The 15,222-nt window shown below is 52.9% G+C and overlaps 1 long non-coding RNA gene across 3 annotated transcripts in view; it reads left to right on the top strand.

Annotated features, from left to right (window-relative positions):
• The first annotated feature begins 5,092 nt into the window (after nt 1-5,092).
• Nucleotides 5,093-15,222, top strand: part of LOC127028771 (uncharacterized) — a 68,250-nt gene continuing 58,120 nt past the window's right edge. The window contains exons 1-3 of one of the 3 annotated variants that reach the window (XR_007768064.1): nt 5,093-5,205; nt 9,347-9,467; nt 10,523-10,873. This is a non-coding gene — a long non-coding RNA (uncharacterized LOC127028771). Of the gene's footprint in view, nt 5,206-9,346; nt 9,468-10,522; nt 10,874-15,222 lie in introns of those variants that run through there. The other 2 variants (XR_007768065.1, XR_007768062.1) reach the window with 2 other exon arrangements.

Below are 15,222 nucleotides of genomic sequence, written 5' to 3'. Positions count from 1 at the left end.
ATCCTTTTTCATAGCCTTATGTATTGCAGCACTGGAGACTGGATTTTTTTTCTTTTTCTTTTTCAGAAGATCCCCTATATGGTTTTACTTCTAGCTCACTGGTTTTTTGTAAGAAATGAAACTTTAAAAAAAGTTAAATTGTATAACTTGCAAATTGACTTGCATTGTTTAAACTGTAACTGCCAAACAGCTGTAGCATGTAATTTAGGTGTACTTAAGCGGTTAGGTATTTTGTCTAAATCTTGAAAAAGACGGGCAACTGAATGTTACGGGTTTTTTTCCCTGATCTTTTGACGGAGTGCTCTGAAGTACTTTATTTCTGTCTGGCTTTCAATGGTGCATTTCCCTGGCATTTCGGTAGCATCTCTCTTGGGCAGTGCAGCTGGCCAGATGTCCATCCTAACTATGTAACACAAAAAAAACCCTAGTCAACTTATAGCTGTGTATGTTGGAGACAGGTAATTTAATGGTATCAATTCACAGCTATGCAAGTTAAACTAATGCAAAAGGAAAATCAAATACTTTTATAGTATAGGTATCTTTATTGGATGTATATAAACATGCACACTTTTTAGTATAAAGTGAATTACTGAGATTTATTCTTTATTTTTTATTTCACTCTTTAAAGTTTTATGCTTCACTTCCAATTTTGTTGAGGAGGCAAGCAAGACGTGTTATTTTAATATGCTGAACTATAGTTTGGGATTTTTTTTTTCAGATGCGGTGGTGTAAGTGTCTTGTGATGCTCAGCAGATCCCCCCAGCCCAGCTTTGCCTGCCCGTGGCTAAGAATACTCACCGTAAGGGGCCAGCCCTATGTCTGGAGGCTCTGGGCTCTCTCTGCAGCAGTTGCCCCGCAGGTGCGGCAGCAAGGGCCGTGTGGGGGGGAGAGTGCGGGGCCGAGAGGGATCGGGGACGTTTGTTGCCCTGGGGAGCCCCTCCCAGCGTGGGAACGGAGGGGGAAACATCCCAGAGCAGAGCCTGAGCAAGGGATGTGGCACCGTCCTCTGGCACACTGCCCCCCGCCCCGCCTCCCCGGCGCAGCAGTTGCCAGCTTACAAGAGAGGGGCTGAGGGAGCTGCAACTGTTTGGGGGGACCACTCCCCAAAGCATGTCCCCCGGGCCCCCGGGTCCGTGGGTGGCGCCCGCCCCCCCCCTTCCCCCTCCCCTCCCCCCCGGCCACCGTGTCCGTGGGTAGCTCCCGCCCCCCCCCCTCCCCCCGGCCCCCGTGTCCGTGGGTGGCTCTCGCCCCCCGCCCCCCTCCCCCGGCCCCCGTGTCCGTGGGTGGCTCTCGCCCCCCGCCCCCCCTCCCCCCGGGCCCCCGTGTCCGTGGGTGGCTCTCGCCCCGCCCCCCTCCCCCCGGCCCCCGTGTCCGTGGGTGGCTCTCGCCCCCCCCCCCTCCCCCCGGCCCCCCGTGTCCGTGGGTGGCTCTCCGCCCCCCGCCCCCCCCCCCCCGGCCCCCGTGTCCGTGGGTGGCTCTTCGCCCCCCACGGCCCCCGTGTCCGTGGGTGGCTCCCGCCCCCCGGCCCCCGTGTGTCCCGTGGGTGGCTCCCGCCCCCCCCCGCCCGGCCCCAGTGTCCGTGGGTGGCTCCCGCCCCCCGCCCCCGTTCGTGGTGCGCCTCGCCCCCCCCCGCCGGCCCCCGTGTCCGTGGGTGGCGCTCCCGCCCCCCCCCCCCCCCGCCCGGCCCCGTGTCCGTGCGGTGGCTCCCGCCCCCCCCCCCCCCCCCCCCCCCCCCCCCCCCCACCCCCCCCCGGCCCCCGTGTCCGTGGGTGGCTCCCGCCCCCCCCACCCCCCCCCCCCCCCCCCGCCCCCCGTGTCCGTGGGTGGCTCCCGCCCCCCCCACCCCCCCCCCCGGCCCCCCGTGTCCGTGGGTGGCTCCCCCCCCCCACCCCCCCCCCCCCGGCCCCCGTGTCCGTGGGTGGCTCCCGCCCCCCCCCCCCGGCCCCCGTGTCCGTGGGTGGCTCCCGCCCCGCCCCCCCCCCCGGCCCCCGTGTCCGTGGGCGGCCTCCTGCCCCCCCCCTGCGCCGTGTCCCTGCATGGCTGGCCCTGTGCCTGGAGGCTCCGGGCTCTGTCTGCAGCAGTTGCCTCGCAAGTGCGCAGCAAGGGCTGTCTTGGGGGGAGAGTCCGGCGGCCGAGAGGGAGCGGGGAACGTTTGTTGCCCTGGGGAGTCCCTCCCAGCGGGGGAAGGGAGGGAAACATCCCAGAGCAGAGCCCTGAGCAAGGATGTGGGATCCATCCTCTGCACACCTCCCCCCCCGGCCCGTCTTTCCCCCCGTGGGGCAGTTGCCAGCCTGCACGACAGGGGCTGGGGGAGCTGCAACTGTTTGGGGGAGCACTCCCCCTTTATTTTCCTAGCAGAGCCCCCCTTTGGGGGGGGGGGAGGCGTGTACATATGTAAATAGCATTATTAAAGTAAGGAGCTGCCGGTTGGGGCTGTTTCCCTCATTTTGTGCCTTTTTTGGGGGGTGAATAAAAAGGGGAGGAATGGGGGGGTCTGGGGAGGTGAAGATGTCATTTGGGGCACCAGTGTCACTGGGGAGGCGTTGCCTTGGCAGAGGGGCAGGTGAGTGGTGGATGGGGGGTCACAGCCCCAAAACGCGTGAAAATTCATGGATGGGGGTTTAAAAAATACTTAAAAACTGTAAATATGGGTGTGAGGTGTTGAATTGAGACAAAGATCTCATTTTTATGGTATGTTGAAAAATAATATTCTTTTATATATAGAAAAGGATTTCAAAATACAAACCTATACTATATTAAAGGACTTTAGAATATTTAAAAAATTCTACATAGAGCTATATGTAGAGTTTTAAAAACCAAAAGTAACTCATGTATATATAAATTAAAAATAAAAGGACTTTAAAATGCCAAAAAATTTTCACATTTTCTATATGAAGGAATTTAAAATAGAAAAAAGTCTGAGTAGGTAGATCTAGCTACACTTACACTATGTAACACTTAGTAAGTCTAAGTGGAGATGTCTAAAAAGATGCCTAGGTGTCAAGATACCTAATCGGTCAAAAGACATAGAGTCTAAACCCATATTCTGTATAGTAAGTGGAAATAGATATAGGTGTAAATAGAGATAATATGTATATGTCTAAATACATATGCTATATAATATGTTGAAATACATATTTGCACAGGTATCTGTCTGACTAAAAGATACTCTACACTCTTCTAGATGATGTGTTGCAGGTTATCCTAGTGAGTTACCTGCCTATGGATTATCCCTGGTGTAGGTGATCCCCATGCCTGTCTCCCCATCCATGCATGTCTCCCATTCACCCCGGCCCCCGCGTCCGTGGGTGGCTCCCGGGCCCCCCCCCCCCGGCCCCGTGTCTGTGGGTGGCTCCGGCCCCCGCCCCCACCGGTCCCCCCCCTTGTGTCCGAGGGTGGTTGCCGCCCCCCCACCCGGTCCCCGGCCTCTGTGTACGTGGGTGGCTCCCGCCCCCCCCCCCCCCCCCCCCCGGCCCCCGTGTCCGTGGGTAGCTCCCACACCCCCCCCCCGGCCCCCGTGTCCGTGGGTAGCTCCCACCCCCCCCCCCCCGGCCCCCGTGTCCGTGGGTGGTTCCCGCCCCCCAACCCCCCCCCCAGCCCCCGTGTCCGTGGGTGTCTCCCGCCCCCAACCCCCCCCCCCGCCCCCGTGTCGTGGATGGCTCCCGCCCCCCCCCCGGCCCCCGTGTCCGTGGCTAGCTCCCGCCCCGCCCGCCCCCCCCCCCCCCGGCCCCCATGTGCGTGGCTGGCTCCCGCCCCCCCCGCCCGCCCTGTCTGTGGGTGGCTCTCGCCCTGTGTCTGGAGGCTCCTGGCTCTCTTTGCACCGGGCGCCCCCACGTGGGGCAGCGAGGGCTGTCTGGGGGGGGAGAGTTCGCGGCCAAGAGGGACCCGGGACGTTTGTTGCCCTGCGGAGCCCCTCCCAGCGGGAGGGAACGGAGGGGAAAACCTTGTGCCTTTTGGGGGGGGAATGAAAAGGGGAGGCCTGGGGGGGCCTGGTGAGGTGAGGGTGTCATTTGGGGCACCAGTGTCACCGGGGGAGGCGTTGCCTTGGCAGAGGGCAGGTGAGTGGTGGACGGGGGGGGTCACAGCCCAAAACTGCCTGAAGATTCATGGATGGGGGGTTTAAAAAATAGGAAAAACTGTAAATATGCGTGTGAGGTGTTTGAAATAGAGAAAAAGATCTCATTTTATATATATTGAAAAATAGTATTGTTTTATAGATATTTAAAGGATTTCAAAATAAAAAACCTGTATCTACTATATCATATAAAGGATTATAGAGTATAAAAAATTTTAACTAGGGATATATATGTAGGCTTTTAAAATAGAAAAATAGCTCGTGTATATATAAATTAAAAATAAAGGACTTATAAAATATATCTTTTTTTGTATTCTTACATGAAGGAATTTAAAACAGAAAAAAGTCTGACTAGGCAGAGCTATCTCCACTACACTATGTAACCCTTACTAAGTCTAAGTGGAGATGTCTAAAAAGATGCTTAAGTGTCAAAATACCTAATAGCTCGAAAGATAAATAGTCTAACAGATATTCTATATGATTAATGGAAATAGGTAAGTGTAAATAGAGAAAATACGTCAGTCTAAAGAGATAATGTGTCTCAATAGATATTCTGGATTATCTGTTGCAGATCATCCCAGGTGAGTTATCTGTTGTGGATTATCCCAGGTGGACCCCGTGGTGTAGGTGAACCCATGCATGTCCGTCCCCTCACTGTGTCCGTGGGTGCCCCCCCCCCCCAAGCTACTGTGCCACCGGACTTGTGGGTGCTGCCTGCATCTGCCGTCTCTGGATGTTTCTCTGTTTCTGCCCCGCTCCCTGTCCATTTTCTCTTATCCTTTCTGTCCTCCATCGTCTCCCTTTTTTGCTTGTATATCTGCATACCACTGCCTGTCTCATCGTTTTCTCGCTATATCCCCCTGCCCAGCTCGCTGTCCCATTATTCCCCTCTGTCCTGATCCCTGGCCTTTTTTCTCATCCTGCAGTCCATCACAGCCACGGAGTGCGTGACCGAGCGAGGCTGCGTGTCTAGGAAGTTTAATCTCGTAAGAGCTGTGAGACACCCACGTATTCTCTTAGGTGCAGGACAGCCAAGCGACCAGAGTTACAGAAGAGGAAGGGAGGAGAGCAGGAGAAAGAAGTGTCTGAACTGACAAATTCTTCTGGCAGCGCCGAGAGCGAGAGCTGCGGTGAGTCCTGGGCCCTTGGGGCCCTGACGCCCCTTCTCTGTGTCCCCGGTCCCTCCCCTGTCCCCCTCTCTTTCCCACGCTGCTGTGATTTTCTTTGCTTCCCTGTACCTCTCCTCTTTTCCTCTATTCTTCTGTCCTGCTCCCTCTTCCTCTCTCGCTCTCTCTCTCTTGTTCTATCCGCTCCCTTTTCTTTTCTCCCTGCGTTTTTGTCCTGTTCTCTCTCCTTCCTTTTTGTCATCCTTCATCTCTGTCCTGCAGCCCATCGCTGTTTTTTCCTTTGCCATCTCTTTGTCCTGAGCTGCACCTGTCTCTCTACCCATCCCTAATTTTCCTTTTCCATTTCTCTGTCCCGCTTTCAGTCCCAGTTTTTTTTTTCTGGCTCCATCTCCCTGTCATTCTCCCTGTTGCTCTTGCGTGCTCTCTCTCCCGGTGTCCTGCTCCCCGTAACTCTCTTTTTTGCTGTATCCCATTTTCTTCTCCCTGTTTTTCCTCCACTTGCTCTCTGTATCCCTCCTTCCTTCCTCCTGTCCTTCCTCCCCCTACCCCCCTGCCTCTGGCCTGCCGCTTGTCACTGGTTTTTCTTTCTCCTGCTCTCCGTCTGGGTTCTGTCCCTCTCGTTCTCTCTCTGTCCCTCTGTCCTTCCTCTAACCTGTATTTTGCACTCTCTATCCCACTGCCCCTAACGCTTCTTTCTCCATCTCTCAGTCCTGCTCTCTGCCCCCTTTTTCCTCCCACTGTCCATCTATCCTGCTTCCTCTCCCTGGTTATTCTGCCTTTATTCCTCTGTCCCGCTGCCTGTCTCATTGTTTCTAGTTATATCCCCCTGTCCAGCCAGCTGTCCCTCTTTTCGTCTCTCTTCCCTACTCTGGCCCTACTTTTTCTTGCTCCATCTCTGTCCAGCAGCCCCTCACCATTTTTGTTTCCTTCTCCATCTCTTTGTCTTAATCTGCATCTGGTTCTCCTGCCCCACCCACAGTCCCTCTGTCCTGTTCCTTGTCCTGCTTTTTGTCTCTCCAAGTCCCGTGCTCTAGCCCCATCTTTCTCTCTCTCTTCCTCCTTCCTCTTCCCTCCTTCTTTTTCTCTGCATCCCTTTGTCCCGTTGCTCATCAGTATTTTTTTCCTTCTGTTCCTCTGTCCTGCTCCCTGTCCCTTACTTCTCTGTCGATCCCTCTGTCCCGTTGCCTGTCATTATTTTTGCTGTCTGCATCCCACTGCCCTGCTTCCCATTCATCTCTTTCGGCTCTATCCTCCTGTCCTTCTCCCCAGCAGTATTTTTTCTTTCTCCAGCTCTCTGACCTGCTCCCTGCCCTGCTCTTTTTCTCTCTGTCACTTCCCTGTACCTCTCTCTCTGCAATCTTGTGTCCCGCTCCTTGTCCCTCTCTGTTTATATCACAGTGTCCTGCTCCCTGTTCCTCTCTTTGCCTCTCTACCCCTCTGTCCCTGTCCTTGTCCCTGTTTTTTCTTTCTCCATCTCTCTCTCCTGCTCCCCACCCTCCCCTTTCTCTCTCTGTCATTCTTTCCTCTTCCCTGTACCTCTGCTTTTCTGTATCCTTTGCACCCACTCCCTCTCTCCCTCTGTCTCTATCACACTCTTGTTCCCCATCCGTCTTTTTTCCTTTTTACCCTTCTGATGTGTCCCCCAACCCCCCCTTTTACGTGTCCCAGTCTTTCTCTCTACATCCTTCTGTCATTCTCCTTCTCTTGCTCTTCTTGCTCTTTTTCTCTCTCTCTTCCTCTATCCTGCTACCATCACTGTTTTTTCCTTTTCCACCCCTTTGTCCTGCTCCCTGTCCTCGTCGATCTTTCCTTTCATTCTGCCTCCGGTCTTCCTTTGTTTTCTCCGTCTCTGTCCTTTTCCCTGTACCTTTTTCTCTCTGCTCCTCAGTCCTTCTCCCTCGTGTTATTTTCTCTTTCTGCTACCCCTCTCTTTTTTTGCTGTGACCCTCTGTGCTGTTCCCTTTCCTTTCTTTCTCCAATTATCTGTTATCTTACCTGTCCCTCTCTCTCCCTCCCCCGCTCTGTCCTGCTCCCTGTCCCTATTTATTGCTCCATCTGTCTGTCCCGCTCTCTATCTCTGTTTTTTCTCATGGTCCATCTCTCTGTCATTCTCTCTGTTGCTCTCATTGTCTCTCTATCCCGGTGTCCTGCTCCCCGTCCCTCTCTCTTTCACAATATCCAGCTTTCTGGCTCCCTGTCCCTCACCTGTTTTCTATATCCCTCTGTCCTTCCTCCTGTCTTTCCTCGTCCCTCTGGCCTGCTACCCATCACTATCTTTTTTTTTTTCTCCCTCTCTCTGCCTCGGTCCCGTCACTCTCCTCCTCTCTCTGTCTCTCGTGTTTCTTTCTCCATCTCTGCCCCATTCCCTGTCCATTTTCTCTTATTCTCTCTGTCCTCCATCCTCCCCCTAACTTTTTGTCTGTGTATCTCCATACCACTGCTTGTCCCGTCATTTCTTGCTATATCCCCCTGCCCAGCTCGCTGTCCCATTATTCCCCTCTGTCCTGATCCCTGGCCTTTTTTCTCATCCTGCAGTCCATCACTGTTTAATCTGTCTCCATCTCTTTGTCCTCATCTCTGTGTGTCTTTTTTTCCCCCTCAATCCCTCTGGTTTGTTCCCTGTCTCTTTCTCTCCCTACCGCCTTCTTTATTCCTCTCATTCCATTTTGCTCTCGATCCGTCTGTTCTGCTCCCTGCTCATCATTTTCTCTCTCTTTCTCTCTGTCCTGCTCCCTGACGCTGTTTTTCTCCTGCCATGTCCCTGCAGGGCTCCTCTTCCCTTTTTTATTGATTTCTCCATCTCACTGGCCTTTTCCCTGTACCTGTTTCTTTCTTTGCTCCTCAGTCCTTCTCCCTCATTTTATTTTTCTCTTTCTGTTCCTCTGTCCTGCTCCCCATCGCTGTATTTTTGTTCTCTGTATCCGCTGCTAGCAGACTTACTCCTGGGACTTACAGACATTAACGAATAAACACTCACTGTCTCATTTGCACTCATGGCTGTGTTTTTAGTCCTTTGTACTTGGTGAGTGGCTGTCACAGAGTCCTGGGGAGCAGGTTACCTCGTGGGTGTAAGGGGCCATGACTGCAGCTGTCAGCTGGGGCTGGAGGAGCCCCGGGGGGGGGCCAGTGAGGCTGATGGGGATGGCCCCTCTGTATCACAGGGCTGCAGCCCCAGGGGATGGTGCTGCTGGGGCATGCCTGCCCGAGAGTGCCAACAAGCTGCAAGGATGTTCCCAACCCACCGGTGCAACAGGCTGCAGATCACTTGGAGTCAGGCCCCATCAGGGCGGTTCCCAGGGATTTTCTGAGAGCTGGTGGAGAGGAAGCAGGAAGAGGGGCAGGAGATGGCTGCCCCCACCTCTCTGGGTACCTGGAGGCCTTCCCACCCCCTGGAAAAGGCGCTGGGTGCCTCCCAACTCAACAAAACTCCTCCAGCCCCGCTCACCCCATGCAGCTGCCCCCAGCTCCAGCACCTCCCCTGAAGCCTGTCCCGTAGCCACGGACTGCTCCCAAACCCTGTCCTCATGGCAGCAAGCCGCCCCCTGAATATGCTTTATTCTCCATCAATGCAGGTGCCGTTAGCATCAGTTTGGGAAAGAGCGGCGTCTCCAGAAGCTCCTGCAGAAGAAGGGGTTCCTGCCTGAGGGGAGCCCCAGTCATCCCTGTGGATAACATTTGCTTGCTCTTTCCCTCTCCCAGAGGCAGCACTGAGGCCTCAGTTGTGGGTTCCTCTCCGGGATGTTGTGGACTGCATCTGGCTCAGGTTTGGGTGGGTTGCCTTTTGCCTCGTTCTCCGAGTGGCATGGGCAAAAAGGGACAGTTGGAGCGCTTACGGGCTGTGGACAGGAGCTGCCGGGGCTGAAGCTGGAGAGGCCAGAAAAAAGTAAAGCATCTGAAGAATAAAATAAAGGGGATCTAGCTGGCAGCAGCCTCCCGATGCAGACAGGGGACAGCCTGCCTCTCCGGGTGAGGAAGGATCCCTCTCAGCGTAGTCCTCAGCAGATCCGATCACCAACGTGCGCGGCAGGGTCTGTATGTGTAACCAAAAGCACACTACGGCCATGCAGTGTGTGCGTGTTGTGAGGCTACGTATCTGGGAAGCCTCATACTGTAAGAGCTGTAAGACAGCAATCTATTCTTCGAGGTGGATGACAGTCAAGTGACTGGAGCTACAGAGGAGGAAAGGAGGGGGAGAGAAAGGGAGACAGAGAAAGACGCGTCCACACTGTCAAGTTCTCCCAGCACCTCTGACAGCGGGAGCTGCGGTGAGTCCTGGACCCTTGGGGCTGTGTCGCCCTTCTGCATCCCGGTCCCCTCCCTTCTATTTCTCTCACTGCTGTCATTTTTTTCACTTCCCTGTACCTCTCCCTCTCTCATTCTCCCGAGTCCCCCTCTTTCTCTGTCGTTCTGCCTCTCCACGTTCTTTTTCTCTCTATGTGCTTCTGTCGTGTTCCCTGTCCCTCTTTTTTTCATCCTCTGTCTCTGTCCTGCAGCCCATCGCTATTTTTGTCTTTCTCCATCTATCTGTCTGTCTTCCTATCCCAATTCTTTTTAATTCCTCCCCATCTGCCCTTTAGCCCTTCACAATTCCCGCCCCCCCAATTCTCTCTGTCTGGCTCCATGTCCCTATTTCTAAATTCCTCTCTCTCTGCCCTGTATTCTAGATATGCTTTTTCTTCCTTATATTCTCTTGTTCCAGGTCCCTGTCCCAATGTTTTAATGTCTTCCCTCTCTGTCCCATAGCCCATTTTTGTCTTTATTGTTCTCTCTCTGTCTGGCTCCCTGTCCCTATTCTTTAATTCCTCTGTCTCTCCCCTTTAGCTCATCGATTAAAAAAAAAAAACCACAAACAGAAACCTCAGTCTCTCTCTGTCCACCTCACTGTCCCCCTTTTTAATTCCTCCCTCTCTGCCCTGTGGGCCATCACTCTTCTTTGTTTTTCTCCGTCTCTCTCTGTCTGGTTCCCTGTCCCTCCCTCTTCTCTGGCCTGTAGCCCATCGCTATGGTTTTTTTTTCCCCTCTGCCTCTCGCTCTGCCCTGTAGCCGATCGCTGCTGTGTCGGCTTTACGCAGCAAGGTTTTGTTAGCTGGGGTGGGGGCGGGCAGGGGCTGCAGGGGTGGCTTCTGTGAGAAGACACCAGGAGTTGCCCCCATGTTGGGCACAGCCAGCTCCAAGACGGATCTGTGGCTGGTCAAAGCTGAGCCCATCAGCAACGCTGGTAGCGCCTCTGTGATGACATATTTAAGAAGGGCTGAAAAATGCTGCGCAGAAGCTGTGATAGAGAAAATGCGAGTGTGAAACAGCCCTGCTGTTCACCCAGGTCAGTGAAGAAGGAGAGGGAGGCGGTGCTCCAGGCACCAGAGCAGAGATTCCCCTGCAGCCTGTGGTGAAGACCATGGCGAGGCAGGTTGTTCCCCTGCAGCCCATGGAGGTCCATGGTGGAGCAGACATCCACCCGCGGCCCGTGGAGGACCCCACACTGGAGCAGGTGGATGTGCCTGAAGAAAGCTGTGACTCCAGGGAGAGCCCATGCTGGAGCAGGCTCCTGTCAGCAGCTGTGGCCCAGTGGAGAGGAGCCCATGCTGGAACAGGCTGCCAGCAGCACCTGTGGCCCTGTGGAGAGGAGCCCATGCTGGAGCAGGTTTGCTGGCAGGACCTGTGGCCCCATGGGAGGGGCCCCACACTGGAGCAGAAGAAGAGCGTGAGGAGGAAGGAGCGGCAGAGACATGTGATGAACTGAGTGCAACCCCTGCTCCCTGTCCCCCTGCACTGCTCGGGGGGAGGAGGTGGAGAAGTCAGGAGTGAAGATGAACCCAGAAAAAAAAAAGAGAGGGGTGGGGGAAGGTGTTTTTCAGATTTGTTCTTATTTCTCATTATCCTACTCTGATTTTGATCGAAAATAAATTACTCTCCCCAAGTTGAGTTTGTTTTGCCTGTGACAGTAATTGGGGAGTGATCTCTTTGTCCTTATCTTGACCCACAAGCTCTTTTTGTTGTATTTTCTCCTCGTCTTGTTGAGAAGGGGGAGCGATAGAACGGCTTGGTGGGCAGCCAAGGTCACCCCACCAGTTTCCTTCTATCAGGCTCCCTGTCCCTATTTTTTAATTCTTGCCTATGTTTCCTGTACCCCATCGCTTTGGAAACTTTCTTTCTACCTCTCCATCCCTATTTTTTTAATTCTTGCCTATGTTTCTTGAACCCAATCGCTTTTCAGATTTTCTTCCTACGTCTCCCTCTATGCAGCTCCGTGTACCTATTTTTTAATTCTTGTGTATGATTCTTGTATCCTGTAGCTTTCAAAATTTCCTTCCCACGTCTCCCTCTATCCATCTCCCTGACTCTAAGTCTTAATTCTTCCCTCTCTGTCGGGTACCCTGTCACTTTTTACATTTTCTTTCTCCATCTCCCTTTTTCTATCTCCCTGTCCCTATTTGGTAGTTTTCGCCTATGTTTCTTTTATCCTGTCGCCTTTCGAAATTTTCTGTCTATGTCTACCTCTATCCGGCTCCCTGTTTCTATCTTTTATTTCTTGCCTATGTTTCTTTTTCCCCTTTCACTGTAGAGTTTTTCCCCGTCCCTTGTCTTTTCTCTGTCTTGTCCTGCTGGTCCCTTCTGCCTCCCTCTCCTCTCCCGTCTCTCTTATTTAGTCCTCCATCTCTCTGACCCTGTTTTCTTGCACAACCTCTCCGCTCTCCTCTGTCTACACAGTTGTCCTGCTCCCTGTCCCTCTCTTGTTTCACAGCATCCCATTTTCTGGCTTCCCTGTCCCACACCTCTATGGCCCTCTGTCTTTTCTCTTCCCTTTTCTCCCTCTGTCCTGCTGCCTTTGAGCACTGAGCCTTGTAGCCAACTCACTGCCGGGATTTCTTATGTGCCTTAAGGAACAAACTTTTCCTGCCTCCTCTGTGCCCCTGGCTGTGTTTGCAGCCCCTGGGTGCAGAGCTCCTGGCTGTGGACAGGAGCAGGGGAGGGGTGATGTGCTGTGGGGCTTTGGCAATGGCCCCTGTCCCCGATGGGCCCCAGCTGGGGCTGGAGCTGGGGCAGCCCCAGGTGTGGCCAGTGAGGCTGAGGATGGGGCTGGCCCTGCTGTGTGAAGGGGCTCTAGCTGGAGAGGGGGCTGCCTGGGCATGGCTGCCTGAGGGAGCTGAGGAAGGGGAACTGCTGAGGAGGGAATCCAAGGGGGTCCCGCACAGGCAGCTGCCTCCAGCAAGGAACAGGCAGTCCCTGCGGCGATGAAGGATCCCTCCGAGCTCTCCCCAACAGAGCAGACCACCGGCACGTGGTGCTGGGAGCTCGGTGCCTCTGTTGACTATGTGTGTGAGCCGCCATGTATTGAGGAATTCTTCCAGATGAGGAGCATCAAGGCCTCTGCTGTGTGCTGCTGAGTGGGCGAGGGTCGGGCAGGTGGCACTGCAGAGGAGGAAGGGGCAGAGAGAGAAGCATCGGGGTGGTGAAGGTCTCCTGCCAGCACCAGGAGCTGCGGTGAGTCACACATCCTCTCCTCTGCATCCTGGCCCATCTCTGCCACCCTTCTCCAGATGTCTGCCTGCCTCCATTCCTCCATCTTCCTCTCTGCCCACCCACCTCCCTGTATGGCTCCTGAAACCTATTCTTCTGCCAACTCTGCCCAGTACCCCGTTGCCTTTTAAATTTTTTCTGTGTCTCCCTCTAACCAGCTCCCTCTCCCTATTATTTAGGTTTTTTGCACTGCCTTGTACCCCATTACTTTAAAAATGTAATTTCTATGTCTCCCCCTATCTGGCTCCCTGACCCTATTTTTTAATACCTACCTGTCATGTTTTTTTTTAATATCTGCATGTCATGGTTTGACCTCAACTAGTCAGCAACTAAGCACCACACAGCTGCTCGCTTGCTTCCCCTCCCCCCCCCCCCCATGGGATGCAGGAGAGAACTGGGGGGAGTTGGGGGGGAGGGGATAAAAACTCATGGGCTGAGATAAAGACAGTTTAATAGGACAGAAAAGGAAGGGGGAAAAAAATAATAATAGAATATACAAAACAAGTGATGCACAATAGAATTGCTCACCACCTGCTGACCGGTGCCCAGCCAATCTCTGAGCCGCGGTGTCCCCTGGCCAACTTCCCCAGTTTATGTACTGGGCATGACATCATATGGTGTGGAATATCCCTTTGGCTTGTTTGGGTCAACTGCCCTTGCTGTGTCCCCTCCCAGCTTCTTGTGCACTCCCAGCCTCCGCTGGCAGGGCAGTATGAGAAGCTGAAAAATCCTTGACTTAATATAAACACTGCTTAGCAACAACTAAAACATCAGTGTGTTATCAACATTATTCTCATCCTAAATCCAAAACACAGCACTATAGCAGCTACTAAGAAGAAGTTTAACTTTATTCCAGCCAAAACCAGGACACTCCCTCTGCTCTGTACCCCATCGCTTTTCAAACTTGCTATGCCTCCCTCTATCTGGCTCCCTTTTTTATTTCTTCTTGCTCTATCTGGCTCCTATTTTTATTTCTTCTTGCTCTTTCCTTTACCCCGTTGGTTTTAAAATTTTCTTTATACATATGTGTCTCTCTCTCCAGCTCCTTGGCCTTATTTTTTTAATTTGAGTCTGTGTGACTTGTACCCCATAGCTTTTTGAATTTTCCTTCTATTTCTCCCTCTATCTTCCTCCCTCTCCCTATTTTTAAATTCTTTCCTGTGTCTCCTGTATCCTGTCTCTTTCTATGTATCCCCCTATCCATCTCCCTGTCTTTATTTCTTAATGTTTTCCTGTCTGTCCTGTACCCCGTCGCTTTTTAAATTTTCTTTCTGTGTCTCTCTTTATCCAGCTCACTGTCCCTATTTTTTAATTCCTCCCTTTAGCCGGGGAAGGGTCTGCCCAGGCACACCTGCCTGAGGGAACTGAGGAAGGGGAACTGGCTGAGGAGGGAATCCAAGGGGTCCCGCAGGCAGGTGCCTCCAGCAAGGCATGCCCAGTCCCTGTGGCAAGGAAGGATCTCTCTGAGCCGTCCCCGACAGAGCAGACCACCAGCACACGGTGCTGGGAGCTCGGTGCCTCCATCGGCCGCTCGTGCGAGCCGCTGGGAAGCCTCGTGGGAGAGGAGTGTGTAGGTACCTGCCGCCGAGGCACAGAGAAAAGCGTTGGGTCGGTGAAGGTCTCCTGCCGGTGCCATGAGCTGTGGCGAGTCGCGCATTGTCTCGTGTGCGTCCCGGTCCATCTCCGCCGCCCTTCCCTGGATCTCTGCCTGCCCACCTGCCTGTCCGGCTCCCCAAAACTTGTTCTCTTCTGCCAACTCTGCCCTGTACCACTTCATCTATTAATTTTTTTCCTACGTTTCTCTCTCTGCGGCTCCCTCTCCCTACTTTTTTAATGCTTTCCTGTGTTTCCGGTACCCTGTTGCATTTTAATTTCTCTTTCTACGTTTCCCTCTCTCTGGCACCCTCTCTGTCCTGTACCCCATCACTTTTTACATTTTCTTTCTGCGTTCCTTCTATCCATCTCCCTGTCCCTGTTTTTTAAGTATTTCCTGTGTTTCTTGTACCCCGTTGCTTGACAATTTTCTTATTATGGTTCCTTCTATCCATCTCCCTGTCCCTGTTCTTTTAATATGCCTGTGTTTCCTGTACCCGATCACTGTTTAAGTTTTCTTTCTACATTGTCCTCTATCCATCTCCCTGTCCTGTGTTTTAATTCTTATCCATGTTTCTTGTACTCAGTTGCTTTTTAAAATTCCTTCTACGTCACCCTCTATCAGGCTCCTTTTCTGGATTGTTTAATTCCTCCCTATATTTCTTGTACCCCATCGCTATTTAATTTCTCTTTCAACAATTCCCTTTTATCCCGCTTCTTTTCCCTAAATTTTAATTCCTCCCTTTCTTCCTTATACCCTGTCACTTTTTATATTTTCTTTCAATGTTTCCTTCTGTTCTCACCCCTGTTCCTATTTTTTAATTCTTTCCTGTGTTTCTTGTAGCCTGTCCCTTTTTTAACATTTCTGTCTCCCTCTATCCGATTCCCTGTCCCTATTTATTACTTCCC

Source organism: Gymnogyps californianus, unplaced genomic scaffold (assembly GCF_018139145.2).
Source record: "Gymnogyps californianus isolate 813 unplaced genomic scaffold, ASM1813914v2 HiC_scaffold_42, whole genome shotgun sequence".
NCBI classification, from domain to species: domain Eukaryota; kingdom Metazoa; phylum Chordata; class Aves; order Accipitriformes; family Cathartidae; genus Gymnogyps; species Gymnogyps californianus.
The sequence above is the reverse complement of the archived record's forward strand: the minus strand, read 5'-3'. Positions and strand labels throughout refer to the sequence as shown.